Source organism: Pinus tabuliformis, chromosome X (assembly GCF_031772625.1).
Source record: "Pinus tabuliformis cultivar Carrire ecotype Pingquan chromosome X, CPIR1, whole genome shotgun sequence".
In the NCBI taxonomy this organism is placed as follows: domain Eukaryota; kingdom Viridiplantae; phylum Streptophyta; class Pinopsida; order Pinales; family Pinaceae; genus Pinus; species Pinus tabuliformis.
This window is the reverse complement of record NC_142308.1, coordinates 750,332,825-750,342,506: the sequence shown is the minus strand read 5'-3', so window position 1 is coordinate 750,342,506 and position 9,682 is coordinate 750,332,825.

Sequence of the window (9,682 nt, the reverse complement as noted above, 5' to 3'; positions counted from 1 at the left end):
AATCTAAGGGATCCAAAGTCCCTAAACATGTTGTTCCTACCCCTAGAGGAACAAGGTCAGCAAACCACAGCACTAAATATCAGTTCTCCACCTGAAAACACTCAAAAACAAGCTAATTCTGGATCATGTCAACTGCTCCACTGAGCATCTACGCTGAATGTCAACTGCTCCACTCTGTACCTGCGCTGAATGTCAACTTTAATGAGGGCTACCTGCGCTGGGCGAGATTGGCCAAGTGGCACAGTCATTCTGCAAGGTGTCAAATGCCCAGGAAGCTTCCAAAATGACACTTGGATCAGGGAATTCGCCTTGTGATGAGTAAGAGGATCTAGATCTCCAAGTGGAAGCAAGAAACTCCAAGTGGACTCAAGAACTGAAGAATAACTGAAGTGGGAGAGGACACTAGTCAGCTCCATGCCAAGCTCAAGCTGACTCATCCTTTCTCCAAAACTCCTATATATAGAGCTCTCTCATGAGGTCTATGGAGGCTGGAATCTGGTGAATGTAAGGAAGTGCTGTTGGTTTGTGCATAGAACTATTGGGTGATTGCTTTGAAGGAGGTGAAGAGGAGATTTCTTTCTGCTGGGAGGTGTTGCTGGATTGGGCCTCTTATGGTTGTAACACTCTCAGAAATTTACTTCTTCCATTAATAAAGCATTTGAGGTTCTTCTATATGCATGTGTCTTTGTGGCGTATTGATACTTGTATGTTTGATTTATTCTAATCCTTGAATCAGTTATGGATGTATGCTTCTTGTAGTTTCCCTTTCTTGTGCTTTTGCAGGATCTCTGTGTAGCTGGGCCAGTGAAAGAGCAAGGAGCTGGGAGCAAGCAGCAAAGAGAGAAGATTGGATCAATCATTAGCGGAAGAGAACGGTTAGTGGATCTCTTTCTCCTCTCTCTTACATCTCATAAAGAAGTAATCTTGAATAGCTTTGCATTCGGTTGTTGCTGAGGTACTATCACCCTTAGAGTGGGATAGGGTCATTCCGTATTGGATACTTTTCCCAACAACAAATTGGCGACTCCACTGGGGATCGTATCTTGTTGGTTGTTTGTGTTTTTTGCTATTCATTTCATAAACACAGGGAGTACCGAATCGAAATGCATTTGGATCTTTCAAATGCAAAGTAGAGGGCAACTACTCTAGCTCAGTTTCTGGGAAAGTTTATGATTTGAAGAGCTGATCCACAAGGACTCTGAACAGCTCTTAGTGATAGCTTTTCATCCTCCTTTTCATCCCTTAGTGTGTACTTGACTGATAGCTTCTGATTTGGCGAAAAACTGTGAATTTTTGAGCAATCTGTGACCCGGAAACCAAGAGAAACGAAAGTTTCGTTCTTCAGTGCAGGCTGTGTGAAGGCTGTCTGCATTTCAGTGCAGTTCCCGAAGGGGCTACCTGCACTGAAGGTCAAACTGCCTGTGTACCACCTGCGCTGAACCAGTCTTGCCTTGTGCTACTGGGGTTTCCTGTTGTTTCTTGCCTTGTTTTCACTCTTGTTTTTGCTGCCTGTTACCAGTCAATGTGCCTATCTGAAACCAACTTTCCTTACCACTATTCCGCCTCGGTTGTATAAATAAAATTTGTTTGTTCTTTGTGTATTTCTTGTATCATTTGCAGTTTCCCATAACGAAAGTGAACTAGTCTTGCTGTGGCCTCTTAGATCTAGACCTGTGATAAAGTGTCGTTTTGATCTTAAGAGTTAGTTTGTTTGCTGTTCATAGCTGATTGAGCTTTTGCTTTCGTCATATGGTTTGAATTTATATATTTCTAGTGTCGAAACAAGTAAATCTTAAGGTGTCTTTTGATTTTGGACAAGCTTGTTTGCTTTCACTTGAAATTGAATTCAAAGTTATACAACAGCTTTCTTTTTGTGTCGCACAAACATTAAGAAAGAGAAAAGAAATACCTGCATTTTGCATTTGGCATATAAGTTTGCTTGTTGATTTAGGGAAAAAGTGCATTAGTGTATGCTCTTTGATCTGTGTGAAAAGATTTTTGTCTCTCTTTTCCCTCAGTAGTTAAGATTTTCATAAGTCGAAAAGATTGAAAAAGCTTGCTTCTCATCTTAGACTGCATTTAGGAATTTGTATCAAAACATCTCGTGGTGAACCTTGAAAGGCAAACTTTAAAAAGATCAACTTAAAATATACTGAATGAACCTAACAACGCTTTGAAACATAACGCAAACACATAGAGGTCTAAGCTAGAGATGTGTTCCGGCGTCGTTAAACGTAGTGACTGTCGATCTCGACGAAGGTGGGTGATTCCTCCTGAGAGTCGGTGGCACTAATACGGACTTGTGATCCCACGTACCGTCGCGTATATATTGGGAGACCCCTATAGGCATATATCTTTTATCCATAGGAAGCCGTGTCGGCCGCCCTACTGATCGCAATGCAGTGAACACAGCATTCACGAAGATTGACCACCCGTACCGTAAAACGTATTCTGTGGTTTTGCGAAAGGTTTGGCACACCCTCTGCCTAGATCTCCAGAGCAGTTTCTTTTGGCCTTTTTCAAACTCTATAACTGAAAAAGTCCAACCGAGCATTTTTCACTTCAGGCTCGTTAATACATCGAAGGAGACTAGAGTCATCTTTAGTTTTTTCTCGACTCTTAAAAAGTGAAAAAGAAAGTTGTGTCTAAAAGCGTCTAATAAAATTCATTCAGTTCGGAAACACAAATTTCCCCTTTTAATATTTTGGTTGATCGAGTAATCCGCAATCGTGGAAGAAAGTCAATTGAAACCCCGTCGTTCGCGGAGCCTTACAAGTCAACCGTCTTTGTCTCCAGAATCGAAAACAGTACGGACAAAGCGAAATCGTTTAACCGGTTCAAAATCTCCTTTAAAAGTTAGAACAAGTGTTCCAACTACATCTGAGGTTCCGGTTACTCCAAACATTTCTGGGAACCCTGCCTCTATAGAAGAAGTTCAACAACCACAGAAGGACAGTAATACTGATCCTAGTCTGGGGGCAAATACTTGTGTAACTGAACCAGTTCCATCCGTAACCGGTCCAGAGAGTTTTGTTCCTCAAACAACTGTCGCTGTCGAAGCAACCACTTCTTCGACACCAGAAATATTTTACGGACCTGACGGTCTTCCTCTTCCACCGGGTTTGATTGTGATAGAGGAAATTGCAGAGGATCCGCAAGCAAGTACTCCAACTCATTTTGGAGTCGGGATCACTCTATTTCCTTCATCAGAAGTTAATCCACCACAAGTGGAAGTCCCTGTAGAATCGCTAGGCAATCTATTGGATAGACTTAAGATGTCTGAACAACCGTCATCATCTAGGACTGTGTCAAATGACACAGTGACAGCAGAAGCCCCTGCCGTCACTCCGACAATGTTTGCCGGCATACCAGCTGTCCCAACTAGTTCTCAACAGCTAGAAGGAGTCCACCAAGGGACTATTTCGACAGTATGGTCTATTCCAGTTTGTTCTTCCGGAGTAATACCCGGTAATTCTTATGTTGAAACTCGACAGATTGATCCTCATGGAAGTCAATTTGGGCCATCCAGTCCTCAAGGACTAACAATCCCTCTGAGTTCCGGATTGCTACCGTATGGGGGGCAGTATGCCCTTTCGTTACCTCCTCCGGGAGGATATCCATATGGCAGTTCTCAACAGTATTCAGGTTATACTAGAATTGCATCAAGTAGTTGGGTACCAATGCTACCTCAACAACCGAGGATTGTATATTCTATGCAACGATGTGTACCTTTGACGAACATCCCAACCACACCGGCTATTGTAACTGTGTCACAAGTTCAAGTGATACCTGTTACATGTCAACCTTAGATTTCTCAGGTTGTAATGCAACAGCCGTTTGACCATGGGTCACAACCACAATCGCCAACTGGTGGGACGACACAGGTCCAAACGGGTACAATTACCCCACACCTTGGTCCAACGGTTAGCATAGCACAACAGAACATGGCGTCACAACCGTGGCTTGTGCAATACCAACAACCGCAGTTCCAGCAAGTGTACCAAGGTTCCGAGCAGCAGATCTTTGCGAACAGTGGACAACCGTATATCCAAAACGGTCAAAACCAACCACTTTACAGTGGTCAAGTCCACCAACCGTATCATTCATACCAACATCAATTACATTATGCTGGTATGCAAAGACCCACTGCTCAAACGATTCCATCGTACCCTGGTTACGCTTCGCCTAACCTGAATCAACAGTTACCATTCGTGGAAACTTTAGAGTTACCCGATTTACACCGTTTAACCAATGATCCGATTGCTTATGCCCCTTGGTGGCCAGCGATTCCTCACAAACTTCCATCTGACATTCCTAAATTCAATGGAAATCCAGGTGAAGACCCGTCGAATCACGTGATGACTTTTCATCTGTGGTGTTCGTCGAACACCCTTAACGACGATTCGATAAGGCTTCGCCTTTTTTAGAGGACATTGACAGGTACAGCGGCTAAATGGTATATTGAATTGCCAAGAGCCTCTTTCGACAATTTTAGTTCCCTGGCCACGACTTTCTTAACCCATTTTCAATTACCGATAAGGTATGAAACGGGAACAGAAATATTAACCAACTTCAAATAGACAACTGCTACCCATATATCTGATCATATACATGAGTGGCGTCGTCGTCGTAGGATGGTGAAAACATATGTTCCTGATCAGCTATTAGCTGAATGGTTTATAAAGTCGTTACTTCCAGCTATTACGGAAGATGTGGCCAAGGGGGGAGTCGTAACAGAGGAGCAAGTGATTGCTCGTGCACAATATTTGGACTTAGTTTATACTCAGTCCGGCACACTCTATGACAAAATACCTGACGCCCCTAGACTAGAGTTTTCAATTCCTCCCCCTCCTAAATCAAATAGTGACTCTCATGCCGGTGACGGTGTGATTGGCACAGCAAACGCGAAATCGATAAAGGCTTCGTCAAAGAAAGCCCGTAAGAATTCGGATCAAAATGCAAAAGAAGAAATTCTTGCTTCGGAAGTAAATGCCGTATCAGAAGATAAAGGCAAAGAAACCAATCAACCGGGAAGCAAGAAGAAGCAAAACAAAGGGAAGAAGAAGAAACAGGGTAAGTCATCCCCTGGGAAGAATTCTTCGAACCCTCCTGGGAAAGGGAAACAAAATTATCCATGTCTAATATGTGATGATAAGGATCATACCACAAATATTTGCCCATTCAAAGCTGAGTTAAAGAGGTTCTTTAAAAGTTCCCAAACCTCAGCTGTGTTAACTGATCCATTTCCCAACCCAGGTCAAAATCTGGTTGATAGTGGAAATGCTTCCCCGTCACAAGTACTTATGTTGTCGGTTTCGAAAAAGCAGAATGATGCTTTGATTTCGACAAGGAACAAAGATTATGGGAATCCTCAGCTGTCGAACGAAAAAGGTAAAGATCAACCAAGTAGTTCGACAACAACTTCGTCAGAAGTTGTAACGCCCGCCATCCCTGAATTAACAATAAAACCGCCAAAGGGTGTAGTACACAAGTCGACATTTAATCCTCGCGCCAGAGCGGCGCAGCATTATAACATAGTGGAAGATTTGGCACAATCGCCATCCGCTATGTCGACTCTTGAAGTGCTACAGAATTGTCCAACCCAAAGGCAGGCATTGTTATCAACTATTGGTGGGGTTGATCCCAAGGATTCCAATCTTGTATCCTTTGATCACAAAGGATATGATCCTCAGTTACCAGCACAATTAGCTTTCCTTATTCAAGTGAAAGCCCTCAACAAAACTGTTCACAGAACAATAATTGATGAGGGAGAATCAACATGTATTATGTCGATGAGCTGCTGGAAAACATTAGGATCTCCAACCTTGTCGCGATCATCGACAACATTAAAAGCATTCGACGGAAGGACTTATACCCCTTACGGTATCCTTAATAACTTGAAAGTTGAACTAGGAGGAAAAACAGTGGAAATTGATGTTGAGGTCATTGATGGAAATCTTGACTATAACATCCTACTGGGTAGACCATGGATTTATGCCATGGCAGTTGTCGTGTCGACTTATTTTAGGAAGATCGCATTCCCGTTTGAAGGAGGGATTACGATCGTCGACCAACAGAATTTCCTCCCTAATGGTTCACAAGTTACAGGAAGCATTCCCATGATCCATGAGAGCAACCATTCAATTCAAGATATCGGAGTAGGATTATTGAAAGACCCCACATTGATGGGAACTTTCGCGCTACCACCTCCTATTTACATAGGAAACATACCATTTGTAGCAACCTGCAACATGATATCTTCCACGAAGGTCGACATGGATCATTCAATGGTTTTGCCCCCAAGCCCTTTAGAAATATTGTAGCAATCAATGTTTCAAGCATGGGAGGCGAACCCAAATCAACGCTCGGCAAGCGTTTGGGTAGATAGGTCTAGAGAATATGGAACCCCATTAGATCCTTGGTCAAAAGTACATGGGACTGACGAAGGAATCTTACAATCAATGTTGATTGAGGGGGCACCATGGAATGATCACCACCATCGTTCCCTTCTTCCGGAATATGAAGAAGATACTCAAAGTGACCTTTATCACCCTTCAGTTTTTGAATTCCTAACAAATACTGTAAACACGGTGGATTCCGAGCGAAACCTATCCAATATTGAAGAGACTATAGCCATAAATATCTCGACTAAAACAGATGTTGTAGAGAATATTTATGTCGGCAAAGGTTGTTCCCCTTCAGAACTGGAAATATATAACGCTCTTTTTCACGAATTTAGAGATGTCTTTGCTTGGTCATATGATGAAATGCCAGGCATTGACTCGAGTATTGTTGAACATGAAATTAAAATGTATCCTGATGTCAAACCAGTAAGACAGCGACTTTGGCAAGTGCACCCGAAGAAAGCCACTGCCATTAAGGCGGAAGTTGAAAAACTTCTCCATGCTGGATTCATCTACTCGGTTCCTCTAACCGATTGGGTATCGAATATTGTCCCTATTATGAAGAAACAAGGGACGATTAGAGTGTGTGTCGATTATAGGGATGTAAACCAAGCTTGTCCGAAGGACAACTACCCTACACCCTTCATCGACCAGATAATTGATGAATGCGCCGGATGTGAAATCTTTTCATTTATGGATGGATTTTCCGGGTATAATCAAATAAATATCCGCCCACAGGACCAGTCAAAGACTGCATTTATTTGTCCGTGGGGCACATTCGCTTATCGAAAATTACCCTTTGGTTTGAAGAACGCAGGGGCGACATTTCAGAGGGCGATGAATTATGCCTTCCATGACATCAAGAACATTGTTCAACCTTATCTCGACGATTCCGGCTCATTCGCGAAAGTGGACTGATCATCCGCAGCATTTAAGAGCGATATTTCTACGTTGCCGACACTACAAGATAAGACTCAATCCACACAAATGTGTGTTTTGCGTCGGTTCTGGTCGTTTACTTGGCTTTGTAGTCTCTAAAGACGGGATTCGTCTCGACCCCTGCAAGGTTCAGGCAATCATTAATTTGCCTCCACCTTCAAATTTGCTTCAGATTCAGAAACTCCAAGGGAAAGCAAACTTTCTGAGGAGGTTCATTCCAAATTACGCAGAACTTGCTAAGGGTTATACTCGTCTTTTGAAAAAGGATGTACCTTTTGGGACCAGGTGGCGCAAGCTTCCTTTGATGCTCTGAAAGATTGTCTAGTAAAAGTATCATTAATGTACGCCCCGGATTATCAAAGAGATTTTAACCTGTATCTGGCTGCAGCGGATACGACCATTGTGATGGTTTTAGTTCAAGAAGTCGATGGAATAGAACATCCTATTTATTATTTAAGTAAAAACTTAAATGATACAGAAAGTAAATATTCTTATGTTGAAAAAATAGCGCTTGCAGTTGTTCAAGCGATTCAAAGGTTTCGACATTATGTCCTCTTTCAGAAAACTACCATCTTATCAGATTGCAACCCCATGACTTATATACTGTCGCGACAGTTGCTGGGGGGCAAATATTCAAAATGGATAGCGATCCTTCAAGAGTTTGATCTGGAATTTGTGAAATCCAAATCAAAGAAAGCTCTAGTTTTCGCAGAATTATTGTGCGATCTCCCATCATCGTCCAACGATGAAACATCGGAAGAGTCAATCGTGGATGAAAGTTTGTTTCTGATATCTGTAAGCGATGAGTGGTATGGAGATATCATAGTTTATCTCCAAACCCAAAAGTTCAGGCCTAACACCTCTCGCTCCGAACAAAAACGTATACGATACCAAGCAAAAGACTACATGATCGTCGGTGATACACTTTACCGTCGTGGTGTCGATACAGTTCTGAGGAGGTGCCTTACCCATGAGGAGGCCGAAAAAGCCCTGAATGATTGTCATTCAGGCGCGTGTGGGGGGCATCAGTCTGGATATGCAACAGCACAAAGGATCTTACGAGCAGGATACTTCTGGCCAACCATGTTCAAAGATTGCATAACCACAGTCAGAAGTTGCCATGCTTGTCAAATTTTTGATAGCAAAGCCAGACGACCACCCGCACCTTTACAGCCGATAGTTGCTGTTGGGCCCTTCGCCAAGTGGGGCATCGATGTCATGCAATGTAACCCCACCTCGACCGGGGGGCATGGGTATATTATAGTCGTTGTTGACTATTTTACCAAATGGGCCGAGGCGATGCCTACATTGGATAACACTGGTGAAACAGCTGCCCTTTTCTTTTTCAATCATGTAGTCGCCAGGTTCGGCGTACCACAGGCTATAGTTACAGATCATGGGTCGCATTTTCGCAATCACATGATGGTCGAATTAGCTGCCAAGCTAGGGCTATCTCACGACAGCTCTACCCCATATTATCCGCAAGCCAACGGACAAGTTGAGGCAATCAACAAGGTCCTGAAGCGTATGTTGCAAAGGATGATCGGGGTTCATAAAAGAAGGTGGCACCTAATCCTGTACTCAGCCTTATGGGCTTACCGAACGTCGGTAAAGAACGCAACCGGGTTCACACCTTTTCAACTGGTGTATGGCCTGGAAGCAGTCTTGCCAATCCAGTGCGAAATTTCGTCGCTTAAACTCGCAATCGATCTTCTCCCCGGAACTTCAGAAGAAGAGGCTCGTTTCTTGGAATTAATCCAATTGGATGAAACCCGTCGTGATGCCGCTTTGGCTAATGAGGCCCATAAGAAACAAGTCAAGGCTCAGTTCGACAAAAATGTCAAACCCCGTGTCTTCTCAGAAGGTGATTTGGTCTTGCTTTATGACCAAGAATCCGATAAATTGGGAGCAGGAAAATTCAAGTCCTTATGGATGGGCCCCTATATTGTTAAGAGGGTGTTAGCAAAAGGAGCCTACGAGTTAATGGATTATGACGGAATTCCACTGGCGCAGCCCCGTAATGGGTTGTACCTCAAGCGTTACTATGCTTAAATAGTAACCTGCATGCTTTTGTTGTATTTTGTTTTCGCTAAGGTGTTTGTTCTGGTCAAGTGATCCACCTTTTTCGTTCGTTGCAGATGTCAAACCTTATGGAGACATGTGTTGGATATGCCGACGGAGCGAGTCGTAGTTCGCGGAACCTATCCTCCGCAGCCTGGGCCATTTTTGATCCAAGCGGTGAGTTAGTAAGTTTCAGAGGTGTATGTATTGGGCAATCAATGAATAACATCGCTGAGTATAGCGCGTTGATAGAACTACTCTCTGATGCCATCACACGT